Source organism: Monodelphis domestica, chromosome 1 (assembly GCF_027887165.1).
Source record: "Monodelphis domestica isolate mMonDom1 chromosome 1, mMonDom1.pri, whole genome shotgun sequence".
NCBI lineage: Eukaryota > Metazoa > Chordata > Mammalia > Didelphimorphia > Didelphidae > Monodelphis > Monodelphis domestica.
The window spans coordinates 354,518,337-354,534,765 of NC_077227.1; the positions used below are offsets into that span (position 1 = coordinate 354,518,337).

A 16,429-nucleotide genomic window follows, 5' to 3' on the forward strand; every position below is an offset into this window, starting at 1 on the left:
TCCTGGAGGCTTGATTTTCGGCCATGTGAGCCATCCCTTTGGTGGTTTTATTCCACTTTCTTTTTTGGTCTGGGGTCTGGGTGATGTGGGTGGGTTTTCTGTGAATTTAGGTTGCCTCAGACTAGTTCTTCCCAGCTTCCGAGGTTTCTTGGAGAGTTGGGGCCCTGATCACAGCCAAACTGCCCAGGTGTTCAGCTCCGCCCAGATAATCAGCGCATAGTCCACCCCTGGTGTTTAGTTCCACCCAGATACTCCGCGCAACCACCCCGAGTACAGCTCCGTGGCCCCTTTTCTCAGTGCAGGATTCTCCCGTGAAACAACCCTGAGATGTTGTTTCCTGGCAGCCCCCAGATCCCAAGGACCCTGGAGTGCCCCCCCAGACAGAGATGTTCCCCACTCACTCGCTGACCCAGTGAGCGCTCCAGTAGCTCACTCTGGTTTGTTGGGGGTGGTGTGTGTGTGGGGATGGGTGGCTCAGTTCACATTTCTGTGCAGGCTTTTCCTACTTCTTATTATAGTGTGGAAATGTTCAAACCCCACATATCTTCGCCTCTTTGGGATACTGGGGAGTCCTTCTGTTCCTCCAAAGGTGATTTTTATGCTCATTTGATATAGTCTATTTCGTTCGGTGCCGGGGAGAAGAAGAGTGTGGCTTCTAGATTGCAGCCATGTTTACCCGGAAGTTGGTCGTCTCATCACTTCTAAACTCACCACCATGGTACTACTAACTCAAGCTTTGAATGACGTTACTTCCCTCAGTCTCTTTTCCATTCTGATTGGAGGTCTAGAGGAGGAAGGACCAAATTCCTCCAAATGTCTTCCTTTAATTAGAAAGCAGAAACTAGACTCAGGGCATCTGTTGTGATTCCTGGTTTCAACTCCACAAAACAAGATTCCCCCTAGCCGAGGATCCCCCGATGTCCTGTTCCCACTCCTTCCTGCCTTTATTAGCTCCTTTTGAATGTCATCTCTCCCTTAACATTGAATGTTCCTTTAGAGCTGGATTATCTTTTTTTATTAATATATCATCAGTGTTCTGTACAAATTAATGCCTAGCACATAGTAAGCACTTAATAAATGCTCATTGGATTGGATGGACACTACATTGGCCCCACCTAGTGGGTCCTTAGCCTCCTGGTCCTCCTGCCTTAGAACGAGTTGCTTCTTCTCGTGACTTGACTTTTCTGCCTGCTGTCAAATTTCCTGGCAATCTTATACCTCAGTGAGATGTTTAAAGTAGAACATCAGAGTCCCACGAGTTCATGGTGGTGAGGGGTTGTGTGTTGGTCAAATCAGGATTGCAGAGAATTAGAAAATAGAAGATCTTGTACAGCCTTGAGAAGGTTGATATTAGCAATAGTGATATGAGTTTGGCCTGGGTGTCCTGTTAATACCTTGCAAAGTATTATACATTGTCACATTTAATCCAAATGCTGTCCTAATCAAATTGGCACTGAATCTTACTGTACAGGAGGCGCAGACAAAAGGGATATACTCAAGGCCATATATTGAGTGAATGTCCAAGTTAGCCAGCCTCCAAGTTCCAATAGGGATCAATTGTAGAAGGAAAAGGGTGAGATGATTGAGCAGAAATTCAAGGGAGTAACAGCCTTTTTTTGAAACTGTTAGATAAAGGAGGGAAGATGACTATCATTATGTGGTAAAAAGTTCCTGGAATCAAATCCCAGCTCTTCTGCATAACCTCAAAGACTTGGAAAAGACTTTCGAAACTTCAATTCCAAACACCTTATTTTATATTTTATAAATAAAATGACTGAGGTTGGAAAAGTATAAGTGACTTTCCCAAGGTCAAACAGTCAGTATGCTACAGAGCCAAGATTTGAAATCCAGGTACTCTGCCCAGGATTCCTTGGACTACCTGTGATTATGCCCAGGATTCCTTGGACTACCTGTGATTAGTAAAATGAGGAACTAGATTAGATTATTCTAATGTTCTTTCCAACCCTGGTTTTCTGTGTGCTCAGATATCTTCTAATACTAGCTTTGTGTATTGTCTACAGCTTTTTTTAACCTTAGCAATTGTTCCATGGTCACACATAGTGATATATCCATGATTTCAGCACAGGTTTTCTGCCATTAATTCCAGCACTCTTTTTCTACACTGTAGTGTTCCTCTGTGTGAATGCCCTCAAGGACCTCAGGTTCTCCATCCGCAACTTGAGGGGGTTAGATTAAATAAATTCCTAAGGCCACAAGCAACTCTATATTCTGCAACTAAGGAGCAAGTTACATCTTTATTGCATGAGGAGGAAAAGTCTGTGCCAGCTTTAACTTTAAAAGTAAAACAAACCAGGATTTTCTCTTTGCTATCTTGAATTTATTGAAAACAGAAGAGTTACACTGTATATTCTGGATATAGTGAGGAAAGAGGAAAGAAGGAAGAATGAATCATAGGATCTTAGCGCTAGGACCTTAGGAGTTCCTGATTCATAATTCATAATTTTTATTCATTGATTTAGCACTCAAAGGACCTTTGAGGTCACTGAGTCCAACCCAATTTTACAGATAAGGAAGGAAACTTTAAAGATATAAAGTGATTTTCAGGATCAAATAACTAAGGAAATGTCTGGGGTAGACTTTGAACCCAGGTCCCTCTTGAGTTCAAGGATGATGTCCTATAAACTATCATAAAGACTTAAATTTAAGTGTTCAAGCATTTATTAAGCACCTATTATATACCATGCAATGTTAAGCACCTAGGATGCAAAGGGAGGCAAAAAAAAAGTCAGCCCTATTCTCAGAGAGTTCAGAATCTAATGAAGGAGCCACTTATGTATAAACAAGGCATTTACATAAGAACTTTTGCTATTATTCAGTCATTGAGTCAGACTCTGTGGACCATCCACTGGGTTTTCTTGGCAAAGATACTGGAGTGGTTTGTCACTCACTTCTCCAGTGAATTAAGGCAAACAAGTTAAATGACTAGCCTAGGGTCACATAGTAAGTATCTTGACTCCTCTTTTAGCTCAGCGTCTTCCTGATTCCGAGTCTAGCCTTCTATCCACTGAACCTCCTGCGTCTTGCATGCAAGGCTAATTAGAGATAATTTCAGAGGGAAGACACTATGATTAAATAGAACTGGGAAAAGTTTCCTGTAGAAAGTGGGACTCTAGCTGGGGGATGCTATGAAGAAGTAGAGAGTTCTAAGGATGAGAGAAAGCTAATAGAAGTGCTGAATGAAGAATTCTTCACCTGTCAGCAGTTACAGAATCTTAAAATTCCTGAGCCAGAAGGCATCTAGTCCAGCCTCGCCCTGAGGAGGAATCTCCTGTACATTCTCTCTGGTAAGTGGTCATCCAGGCTTGGTCTGAAAGCCACCAGTAAGAGGTAATATGGCAGTACCATGATGCATTGGGAAGAACACTGGCATTAGAATCAGAGAATCCAGATTCAAATCCTCATACTACTTGCATTACATGGGTAAATAAATTGGCCTCTGGACCTCAGTTTCCTCATCTGTAAAACAAGGGGGTTAGACAATAAGACCTCTTTGGATTTTTCCAGCTCTAAGTATAATCCTAAGAACATATTAGAGCCCAAGGCAATATGAATTGTATTCTTATACAGCTGTGATGGATAGGAAGTTTTTCCTTTATAAGCAACCAATGTCTCTGCCAGCTCCTTCTTAGTTTCCTTTGCCCTGGATGTCCCCAGGGCTCTGTCCCACTCCTATTTCTCTTTTTTACTCCATTCTTTCTCAACTGGTGATCTCATTTATTTCCATTGGTTCAGTTATCTTAAACAGATGATTCCCAGATTTATATGTTTAGCCCATATTTTTCTCCTGAGCTCCAGTCCCTCATCACGAACTGTCTTTTGGGCGTCTCAAATTTGATGTCTCTTAGATATCTCTAACAACATAAGTAAAACTGAACTCATTATTTCCATCCAAATCTTTCTCTTTTCCCAACTTCCTTTTATGGAATCACCATTCTCCCAGTCACTCAGGCTCAAAACCTTAGTGTCATCCTCAACTCAATGCTTGCATTCAGCCCATTTATCCATCTATTGTCAAATCCTGTCATTTCTACCCTCACAATATACCTCACTCACAGCTACCATCTTTGTATTAAACCTTTATCTCTTCTCTGCTAGACTGTGATGATAGAATTCTAATTGGTCACCTTACCCCATATCTCTTCTCACTTAAATACATCCTCTGTTCAAATCTCAAAAAAAAAAAAGATATTTCTAAAAGTATATCTGGGGTAGGGATTTGGACTGGTAGATAGAGATCCAGGACTGGAAATGGGTGTCTTGAGTTCAAATATGGCCTCAGACACTTCTCAGCTGTTGACCCTGGGTAGTTACTTAACTCCCATTGCCTAGCCCTTACCACATGTCTACCTCAGAACTAAAAAAAGAATAAAGGGGAGAGAGATATTTAGTATCAATTCTAAGACAGAAGGTTCTTTGAAAAAACCTATATCTGATCATGTCACCTTCCTACTAAAAAAAAAACAACAAAAAACTCAATGGCTCCATCTTACCTCCAGGATCAAATATTCATTCTTCTCTTTGACATTTAAGGTCCTTCACAAAGGAGGCCTTTCCTACCTTTTCAGTCACCTTACCTTCTCTAAACCATCTTTGATCCAGTATCACTAACCTACTTGCTGTTTCTTCCTTACACCCAATACCCCACCTCCTGACAGAATGGCAACCACAAAGAGTTACATTCAGAATAAGTATGTTCAACTCTCTTCCATAAGAGTTACACTCCTAACCCCATTGCATTGGCTCAACCCCAGCATGGAATGCTCTTCCCCTTCACCCCTGTGTCTTAAATTCCCTATATTCCTCGAGGTTAAGCTCAAGTCCCACCTTCCATTCATTTTTCCACTAATATCTTACCTCTCAGTTTATTAACCATAAACTCTGCATATATTTTCCCATACCTAGTTATTCATATGTTTCCTCCTATAGAATGTGGTCTCTTTGAAGATGAGTACCCCATTTTTACATTTCTTTGTAGTATAGGTTATGATGCTGGAAATGCTTAATAAATGATATTTGATTGATTGCTGCCTGGCCACATCCTTGTAATTTTAATTTCCTTACCTCCTTGATGAGAGATTATTCAGTTTAACAAAACAAAATATAGATCTCTATGCTTGTTGTTGGAGGGGGAAGGAAAAACTCTCTGGCCTCAATTTCCCCATCTTTAAAAATGAGAGAATTGGATTGTATGGCCTTTTGAATTTCCTTCCAGCCCTTGACATTCTATATTCCCTGTTCTAAAAACCCTTCCAGCTCTGAAAGTATCATTATTTTTGGTGCTGACTTAGTTAAGGAATAGCATCACTTTTTAGACCATAACCTTCTTAGGAGCTGGAACTCTATCGTATATAAACTTTTTTTAAAGTCTCACTCATGAAAAAGTCTAATAAATGTTTTTTGAAATGAGTCAAACTTCCCTGAACTAATCCCAGCAGAGAGAGGAAGGCAAATTCTTCTTACAGATTACCCTAAAACAGTCTATATATATAACCACAAGCAAGTTCCATTTCAACTCTAGTACTTAGTTTATCTCCTTCATAAAATCATGGTGTAGCCTGCTCCTCTTCCTGCTCTAATATTGTGTTTATAGCACCCTTCTTACTAGTCAGTAAGCATTTATTGTGGGCTGTCTTCTATTTATTCCTATTTATTGTGCTTAAGTGCTAGAGATTCAAAGAAAGGCTGAATTCTTGCCTGAAAGGAGGTCACATTTTAATGAAATAGACCAAGTGTAAATAAGTAGGAAATGGAAAGTCACTCAAACAGGAAGGTACTAGAAACTGGAAGGACCAAAAAAAAAAAAAAAGACTTCCTTCAGAAGCTGTCCAGTCTTGAAAGAAGTGGGTGAGCTACAAGGCAGGTAGATGGTATGGCACTGGGCTGGAGCCAAAAAAGACCTGTGTTTAAATCCAGGATCAGATATTCATTAACTGTGTGACCCTAGGCAAGTCACTTAACCTCTGTTTGCCTTAATTTCTTCATCTGTAAAATAGGATAATAATTTTTTATTAAAAATAGTAGAAACTTTTTCTAAATTGAAATTGAAATTGAAAATTAATTTCTAAAAATATAAATATTTAATAGAAATAATCTATTTCTCAGGGTTGTTGTGAGGATCATAACAACCGCTCCCTCTCCCTCTTCTTCTCCCTCTCCCTCTCCTCTCCTTTTCTTCTTTCCTTTCCTTTCCTTGGGAAGGTGTTTAATTCCTCTGCTCTCACCAGTGCTGTTATTCCCTTGCACTGAGTCTTTTGATGTAAAACTGAACCATGCCCTGGGTGGTGCAGCCAAGACTCTGCAGCTGCCAGTCAGGATTGCCTTCCAGGCTGGAGGTAGTGACAAGGCTGTGTACTTTTCCCTCTCCTGATGACTGACAGGACTGAAATTCCCCTTGTCTCCCCTCCTCCCGGCACCTGAAACAGTTGGCTGTCTGCTAGGTAGCTTTGTAGGAGAGGAGTTGATCTGAAAGCAGACACCACCCATGGAAGGTACTTTAAGGTACTTTGAAGGATTCACTCTGTGGGAGGGTGGGTGATGATTTTTAAAACTTGAGCTCAATGTAGGCATGAACAGTGTTTTAAACAGTAGGTTGAATCAACAGAAAGTTTGCTTTTGGAAGGGAATTGCTTTATGTATTTTTTTTCCTGAAGGCCATCACCAAGGTACTCTGTTTTAGAGCTCAGAAATCATTTATTTGAGGGGCAGCTAGGTGGTTCAAGGAATAGTCAGTCTTAGAGATGGGAAGTTCTGGGTTCAAATTCGACCTCAACTACTTCCTAGCAGTATGACTCTGGACAAGTCACTTAATCCCATTTCCTAGCCTTTACACTCTTCTGCTATGGAGCTGATAGTTAATATGGATTCTAAGACCAAAGCTAATTTAAAAAGAAATTAAAAAGAAATCATTGTTTTATTCATTCAGTAAAGGTTTATAAAGTGTCTACTATTAGGATATATCTTTATGGAGTTCACAGTCTAATGGGTGATAATATAAGGACTCAGGTAAACATATTGCAATTAGTCTCTAAGTTGCAGCCTCTCCACATCCATCAGCTGATTCTACATTGTGTATGGGGTGAGTGTCAATTTCAGTTTTTTCAGAAATCATAGTTTTTTATAACTGACATACCATACTCAAAGAACTTTAGCATTAAAAAGATGGCCCTTTGTTCAGGGAGATGCTTTGTGTTCATTAAAGGAACAGTGTAATTTTCCAAAGTCAATCCATTCCACTCCCTCCTCTTTCTGTATCTGTGAGTGTGTGTGTGTGTTTGGGTGCATGTATGAGAGAATTTATGTGTATATGTGTGTATGTGCACTTATGAATAAACTCTAAAAGTTTTCCATTCAGCTATACATGTTAGTCTGGGCAGTAGGCATTGTTTTCATCCTCATGAAAAAGAATTATAAATAAGTAGAAAAAAAAGATGCCATTAAGTAATATAAAAACAAAAAGTAAACACTATATAATTTATAATGACCAGAACTGTCCCTGAAGAAAATATACTTTCTTCCCCTCAGTGTGGAGTTTGAATGAATGAATAAAAAGCCATTTATTAGGCATTTACTATGTGACAAGCTTTCCACTAAAGGTTAATAATGAAAACACAGAATCAGACAGTCCTCATCCTCGAGGAACCTGCGTTCTAGAAGGTGAGAGACTATAGTATGAAATATCACATATATGATTGAGGATGATTGAGGGTAATTGACAGGCCAGTGATAGGTCAGTGAGTTAAAGGGAATATTTATCCCATGCATGTGAAGACTTCCCCCAGCTGAATGGGCAGATGAGAACTATTTGTTCCAACAGTCATAAAGCTGGCTGAAGCATGGGCTATGGGATGCTTAGAAATTGGTCAGATATTGAAGAAGCCAAAATCATCCACTGCATCACCAACCATTGCCACAATTGTCCTGACTTCTGTCTTGCCACTGGACTTTGATTACTCTGGAAGAGTAAGGCTGATGACTTTATACAACTCTGTTTCACTTAAATCCAGTTCATCTGCAAGTTAACACATCACCCCATAAAGTCCCCCCTGGTCCCTTTCAAAAACTCTTAAGACATTATTGATGAATTGATTAGTTTTACTGAACTGTTTTTTTCTTTTGTTTGCTAAAAAAACTTTATTATAAAGAGTAGCTCACTATGTGAGATAGAGGGGAAGGTGATGTAAAAACAAAATATAATGAAAAGAATATTAGAGAAGAAATGGATCAAGAACAAGGGGGAAAACAATTGACAACCCATGCCATCTACCGGTTCCCTAAAAGAGAATTGAAGGAGAGTCCCCAACATTTTGGTAGGATTTCTTGTATCTAATCCGAGAGGTGTGAGCAAGAATCACAAATAATAAGTTATGGATGACAGCTGGACTATGCCATGGAAGAGCAATGAGCTTGGAATCAGAAAAGCCAGAGTTCAAATGTGGCCTCAGACACTTACTAGCTGGATAATTTCCAATTTTTTTTTGGATCTCAGTTTCCTCACCTGTAAAATAAAGAGGCTAGATTCAATAGCATCTAAAAGTCCTTTCCAACTCTAAAAGACCCTCTGACTCAAAATCTGCATCTGCAGTACAACATATTGACATTGATGAAATTAAACTCTAAAGTCTATAGAGTAGACTATAAGGATGTAAGAGGAATCTTCCACTTAAATGAACCCTTAATGACTCCCTCTGATTTCTGATTCTACTCTTCTTTTTCATCCTTGTTTTACATTATCCCACCACATATCCCACTCTAGGCTTCAGATGAAGGGGACTATGTGTCATCTATCATAGAGCCTATGCTTTCCTACTTCTGTTTTGTTCATGTTGTTCCCTATATATCTAGAGTTCTCTCCTCATTTTTATCCATGAACATTCTGCTTATCTTATGGGGTCTGGGTTATATCTTGAAAATTCTCTTTGACCTGGATTATGCTAATAGAGTGCAAAATTGGTCATGTCCTACTGAGCTGAAAAGGTGTCAAATACCAGTAATTATTTCTTTGCTACCCAGGGACCAATCTAGCTAAGTCAACAAAGATGGCCTCCAAGTGGTTCTTTTTTTTTTACTATCACATTTTATCCTCCACTAAGACATGGAAGAGTCATGATTAGAACTAAATGACAGAAAGCCCCCACTACTTGAATAGAGATACTTGAAACAAACATGGGATATAAAGATGAGGGGAGGAAAAGAGTACTACTTCCACCCAAGGTCAAAGAGTATTTTCAAGATATAACCCAGATCCTACAAGATAAGCAGAATGTTCATGCATAAAAATGAGGAGAGCACTCTAGATATATAGGGAACAACATGAACAAAACAGAAGTAGGAAAGCATAGGCTCTATGATAGATGACACATAGTCCCCTTCATCTGAAGCCTAGAGTGGGATATGTGGTGGGATAATGTAAAACAAGGATGAAAAAGAAGAGTAGAAACAAATTGTGAAAGTCCAGACTGAGTGACTTTTATATACAAGTAATTCTTTTGGCAATGGGAAGTGATTGAAGGTTTTGAAGATGGATCTAATATCATCAAAGAGGGGAATTAGGAAGTATATAACCATCTAATTGAAAGCCCTCCTTTTCAAAATCAGGAAATTGAGACCCAAAGAGAAGTGACTTGCCAAGGGCCAAATAGTGACACACTTAGGACTCAAGCCCTGATTCCCAATCCAATATGCTTTCTACTACCCCTAATACTTCCTCTGTATTGTAATTGTTCCCTAAATGTTAATCCATGATGACAGACTCAAGGAGGCTTTTATAAATTAGGATCTCTGGAGATACCTGTTATGTGATAATGGCATCCCCTCTCACAATTCATAAACTGAAAGATTGTTCTCTCCTGCTTTAGTTGCTGTCTTTGGGCAAGACCTAATTAAATCCTATGAGGGTCTCCAGGAAAATTGAGATTGATAGCACCTGAATATTTATCAACCTCCTCCAAACTGCTAGAAGACCTACATTCAAATTTTCGTTGTTGGGCATTTACACAGGATAACATAGACAACAAACAATGGGAACAATTACATTGCAGGATCTAAATGCAATATAAGGATTTTAATATACATGGCATTTGCATGGTCACTTTCTCAAACTCCCAAAGGACAATATTTAACAACTTAGGGGTGATTGGAGCTTTTGCTTCTCCTCTACCTTGAAGACATTGTGGTATATTGGAAAGAACAAAATAATCAGGAGACATGGATTCTAAGTCCTGCTTCTGCTATCTACCAGCTCTATGAAAAAGTCATTTTCTAAACTCTTTGACCATAAAAATTGAGGAAGTTAAACTAGATAAGTGGTTCTCAAATGTTTTGGCCTCAAGATGCCTTTATACTCTTAAAATTATTGAGGACCCCTCAAGAATCTTTATGTATGTGGGTTATGTCTATTGACATTTATTAGAAACTAAGATGTCTGAGTATTATTATGAAAGTAGTTTTGACTTTAAGAACATCTTAAAAGGGTTAGAGACATCTAGAGGTCCCCAAATCGCAGTTTGAGAATCACCAAACTAGATGAACTCTAATGTTCCTTCTTTCCATTTATAACATTCTCTATTCTCTGCTGTGTTCCTTTTCACCCTGGCATCCTTTGTTCTAGAGTCTTCTTCAGTTTTCATATTCTATATTCTCTAATTCTACAAATCCATTAATATACCTTACCATTAGGAACTTGGTCACTATTAGTTGATCAAACAAGGATGTATCTAGCAGCCACTGTGGACAGAACACTTTTTTTTTGGAAACCATTTGGCCTTGTGTTTGATTTTGGGGAGGAGTCCAAAGCAAAATAAGAAAGGCTATATGATACATTGGAGAAAAATCCTAAACCTGGGATTGGTTGGACCTTGGTCCAAGTTATTCATCTGTCACTTACTATTTGTGTGATTTGGAGCAAAGACCCTCAGTATGCACATCTGTCAAATGGAAGATGTTCTACATGAATTCTATAATCTCTTCAAACCCTTAATTTGAAGGTGGGGAAATTAGTACAAATGCCAGAGTAGACAGCACACATGTAGCAAGCACTTAATAAATAGTTTTGAATTAATTTAAAGTGCTATAAGTCTTCAGAAAGCAGTAACATTCATTTTTTTCTTCATTTAACACAGGTTTGTTAAACACATTATCAGAGCATGGTTCTAGGCACTGAGGTGGGAGATAGAACAGGGATAAGATAAGCAAAGTTTACATAATATAGAATTTTTGACCTCATGCAGTTTAAAGTCTGGAAAGGGGATAAAACAGACATAGAAATAATATCCTCTGTTACATAGTAACCACATCAAAAAGAGCATAGAGCAAAAGACTCTGCAAAAGCTGAAGGGAAAGATATTTTCCGATTTGTGTTCGAGATAGAGAGACTGTAATTGAAATTTTACCTGGAATTTTTAAGGAAGGTTTCCTGCAAGAAATGGCCCTAGTAAAAGAGGTAGGATTTATATTGATAGTCTAAAAAAATAAGAGATTGAACTAATTTTACTTGGCCCTGCAGGGCACAATGTGAAGTACTGGGCATCAGATTTTTGTCTCAGTATAAGAAGCAACCTAAGCTGCCTTACAATGAAAGAGGCAGCTTTTTAAGGGAATGAGTTCCCCAAAATGAGATGGCAGTTTGAAATTGGTTTACTCACTTGTAAGAAATTCTGGTTTGGGGTTGGGATATATGAAGACCCTTTCAGATTTTCAATTCTGCATGGGAAATAGTAGGAAAGAAGGTGTGGAGACAGCAAATACACGTCTTTGGTGAAGGAACAGTGAATAGAATAGCTTCACTAGATCAGATCTATTTTGTGTAGGACAATGAAGTTTGGTTTTTAATCTAGAGCCATGTGATGGTGGGCTTTGGACACCAGTCTCAGGGACCCCCCCATCTGATTTATATTTTTAAATGTAAATTTTCTTTATATATTATGAACTGAAGTAGCCTTTGTCTTCCTCTATGATGTCACGATTTAAAGCTTCAAGAAACAGTCTTTCCTTCAGTGGGGGGAATAAGGGTGACCTTTATTCTGAACTTTCTCTCTAAAGATCATGTCTTTGGACTTTGGAAATTAAGCTGTGCTTGTCTACCCTTTGTTTGGAAGTCAGCAATGGTCTCTTGGGAATCCACCAAGTTAGTGAGAGGAATTTTAATGGGCACTTCTGACAAATCTTACACTAGCAAAATGCTTGGCACGTGGCTGAATATGGTGGTGCCAGCCCTCAAAAAACAGCTGAAGAGGAGATGTGGGCTGAGTATTTGTAAAGGAAACAGGAGCCTGGCAAGAGGAAGCAGCATGGCATAATGGATTGTCATTCAGTTAACATTTATTAAACACCCATTATGTGCCAAGCACTGTGATCAGCACTGGGGATACAAAAAAGACAGAAGACAGTTCATGTTCTCAAAGAACTCATGGACATGTAGGAGACAACCTACAACCAACTATGTACAAACAAGATTTATACAGAGAGAGGATAAATTGAAGAAAGGCACTGGTATTAAGGGGGGGATCATGAAAGGCTTCTAGAAGAAGGTGAGCCTTAACTGAGATTTGAAGGAAGCTAAGAAAACTAGAGGATGGAGGTTTTGAAGGAGAGTTCCAGGCATGAGTAACATCCAATGAAACAAACAGAATTGGGATATGGGATTGTCCTATAAAAGGTATAACGAGGAGGTCAGTGTAATTAGATTACAAAGTGCATAGCATAGTGGAATATAAAGGATAAGAAGACCAGAAAGATGTCAGCATTAGGTTTTAGGGGGCTTTCTAAGACAAACAGAAGGTTTTCTATTTGATTCTGGATAGAGCATTTTTACTTGGAATCAGCAAGAGTTGGATTCCAGTCTCATATACTAGCTGTGTGACCATAGAAAAGTAATTTAACCTTTCTCAGCCTCAGTTTCTTCATCTGATGAATGAAAGGGTTAGACTGGATGACCTCAAAGATATCTCCCAGATCTAAATCTGTGAGGGTATGAGGAAGAGCTTTTAAAGCTGGGAAGACTTTGGATGTGATCCCAGTACTGTAATACTTATATATTTTTTTCCTTTAACTTTTCCTGTGTTATGTTTGTCCTTTACTGGCAACCTTCCCAAAGCTGTTGGAGATGTACTTCAGTCTATTTCTACCAATATGTTCCCAAATTCCAGAATTCCCCATTCCAAAAGTCCCCTGGTCTAAGTGTGGAAGCTCTAATTCAAAGGTGTGATGGTAAATATTTAACAAGTTCTGTGGGGGAAGAGGGAGAAGGATATATATGGACAGAATACTTTTAAAGTTTATTCTGAATTTACATTTTCTCCATCATTTTATAGATGATTTACAAAACAACAAGCCAAGCCCTAATGCATAACATTTACCAATTTCCTAGTTGTCAAGGCTAATGATGAAATGTAACAATTGGTTCTCCCAAACCAGTATGAGTTAGGTCCAGCAAACTTCTGCCTGAAACTTTATTAAGGGAAAGGATGAGCTGCCACTCAAAAGAGACAGTGCCTAGTATAGTGAGAAAGGCCATGGATCTGCAGTCAGAGAACCTGGTTTTGAATCCTATGTAAAGGACTTCAGGCAAGGCATTTTCTCTCTAGACCCCAAGTCTCATCTTAAAATAAATGGATTGTATTTGTTTATTTTTGTTCAGTCATTTCAATTGTGTTCTACTCTGTCAAAAGCTCCATTTGGATTTATGTATTTTCTTGTCAAAAATTCTGGAGTGGTTTGCCATTTCCTTTTCCAGCTCATTTTATAGTTCAGGAAACTGAGGCAAAGTTAAGTGACTTGCCCAAGGTTCATAGCTAATAAACAATGGAGGCCAGGTTTAAATTCAGAAAGAAGAGTCTTCTTGACTCCAAACCTAGCATGCTTATCCACTACTAAACTGCCTTATGGGCTATATGAGTTGATCTCTGGGATTCCTAAGGGCTCTGAATTCTCTGATATTAAGTCAGCTCTTGATATCTCATCCTGGAACAGAATATTATTGTACAAAAGGGAAAATGATTTAAGATAAAAATAAATGTGTATTGTACCATATTATCAAGTCATAGAGCCCTGGGATGAGGAAACAGCATGGTGCAATGAACACTGGATTTGGAGCCAGAGAACAACTTTTGCTCCATACTATCCATGTGACCATGGGCAAATCACCTCTCCATATCGGTAAGATGGGGAGGCTGGGCTAGATGATCTCTGAGATCCATTTCAGTTTTAATTGGTGATCCTATTATCTTTGTCCTAAAGTAAATCTTCTTCTAACCCTGAAGGCGTACATACGCCTTCTTGACTTCTTTTTGACCTCAGTGGCTCCTCTGTTGGCTTCCCAGGCTAGAGCACCTAGCCTACAAAGCATAGCACAGACATGTGGAACAGGCAAGCTCACCACTTGGTATTTCCACCCTTATGGATTGAATGTACATTCTTTACTGAGAGTATCCCATCGGTCAACTACTACTGGTCAATGTGGTAAGCCAGTAAAATTAAAGTAGTGGTGTTTCTTATCCCATAGGAGTATTCTTTGTATTTCTCAGGTGAACTTAGTGTAATTATTTGTATATCCAGGGGTCATGTCTGGAACCATAGGTTTTCTGTGGAGAAGAGTAGGAGGGGACAAAGAAAGGAAGGTAAGAATTACTGCTTGGCAAAGATCCTAGACACTCCTTTTTCCATTGGTGATAGATGCTGGTGATACTTAGAACCTCATTCTTAGCTGCTTATTGCCAGGGACATAGTCCTCTTCTTCCTAATGCAACTCTGTCAGAAGCACTAGACCTGAAACCCCTTCACATTCATGTAGCATCTTGGAATTCTGGTCCTGTCACCTGGGAAGCTTCTATGTTATCCTAAAAGGACATCAAATGCCTTCCTTCTGTCCTTCATTTTAATTCTTCCATCTGACCTTATCTCATTCTAAGTCCTAGATCCTCCTCCAGGTACAAACTTGTGTCCTTCCTAACTTTTTCTGGACTTTCCCACCCATTTCTAGGTCAGACTTCCAGATGCCATTTCTTTTTTTGGACCCTTACCTTTTGCCTTAGAATCAATACTAAGTACTGTTTCCAAGGCAGAAGAGTTTAAGGACTAGGCAATTGAAGTTAAGTGCCTTGCTCAGGATCACACAGCTAGGAAGTATCTGAGGCCAAGACCTCTCTTCTCCAGGCCTGGCTTTGTCCATGGAGCCACCTAGCTGCCCCTGCCATTTATCTCTTGAATTTGCATAGCTCTATCCATTTTGATGGGTCATGGCTTATATTCCCCTCAATACAGGAAATCTTAACTGAGCCCCTCACAAATAAATAGCCCCACTCTTCTCACCAAATGCTCATGGTAGCTTTCAGCCATACCCACATGTATTTCCTACCACTCAAAGGAAAGGGTAATTTCTTTACAGGGTCTCTTTCTATTCTCAGGGCTAGAGAGGTGAGGAGGAAAAATGCATTTCATTGTCTACCACCCTGTCTCCCTGTTGCTAAAATTTGTTTCTGAATTTTCTTCCCATCTAACAGGGAACAGAGGTTTAGGTTGGAGTGAGTTTAGTGTGGAGAGAAATTGCCAGTCTGACAGATCTAAAGGGTGAAGCTGTCTATTTATCTCAAGGCTAAGTATAGCTAGCTAGCTGGTCACAGTAGCAGCCTTGCCACAGGATTCTTCTTGGAACATTCTAATCTTGACCTTTAGAAATGACCTTGGACCAGAAGAGTGATGGTTTTGATTAATTAGATTATGCTTAATCATACATTTTTTGCACAGTGATAATCTTCTGCAAAAGAGCATGATTTCATTAGCTGTGTAGACTCCTATAGACACAGATTATATAGTCCCAGCACACATCAATAAATAGCTCTTTACAGGTTGCATGTAGTAAAAAAAAAATCATCACCTTCATGAACAGCCTCTTCACACTTAGCAAGTCTGGTCTTTCCTCAGATGGCACCTTCTCTATCCATCTCTGCCACTGTACTTGAAGGTTTTTACAGTTTAATCCAATTTCTTATGCATATGTTTTGCCATCATAGGCTTTGAGAATATCCTAACCAAGATAAGACACTAAAATAGCTATTCGCACCTATAAAATATGCACAGTCCAAAAATGTAAAAGAATGAAAAATCATGGCCATTTCTCTTGGCCTCTATTTTCTTCATAAAATAGACTAGATGCGTTTTAAGATTCCTTCCATTACTGGCAGTCTGTGTCCTAAGGTCCCCTTTAGCTTGCACATCACAGACTCATTGTATTCTAAGGTCCCTTCCAGCTCTGACATTCTGTGTTTAATCACACATCTGCTTGCTTGTTGCTATTCTTCTTCTGTAAAAGATTCATGCTTTCATCAGTGTGGGGACTCCCTCCACAAATGCAGATTATAACCTCTCCACAGCTGCCATTTTGTTCTGGGAATCTCATGGATGAATCAGCCACGTT

The 16,429-nt window shown here is 39.2% G+C and overlaps 1 protein-coding gene across 3 annotated transcripts in view; it reads left to right on the plus strand.

Moving 5' to 3' along the window:
- GRIA1 (glutamate ionotropic receptor AMPA type subunit 1) overlaps window positions 1-16,429 on the plus strand; it is a 350,823-nt gene that overhangs the window by 122,734 nt on the left and 211,660 nt on the right. The window lies entirely within an intron of this gene.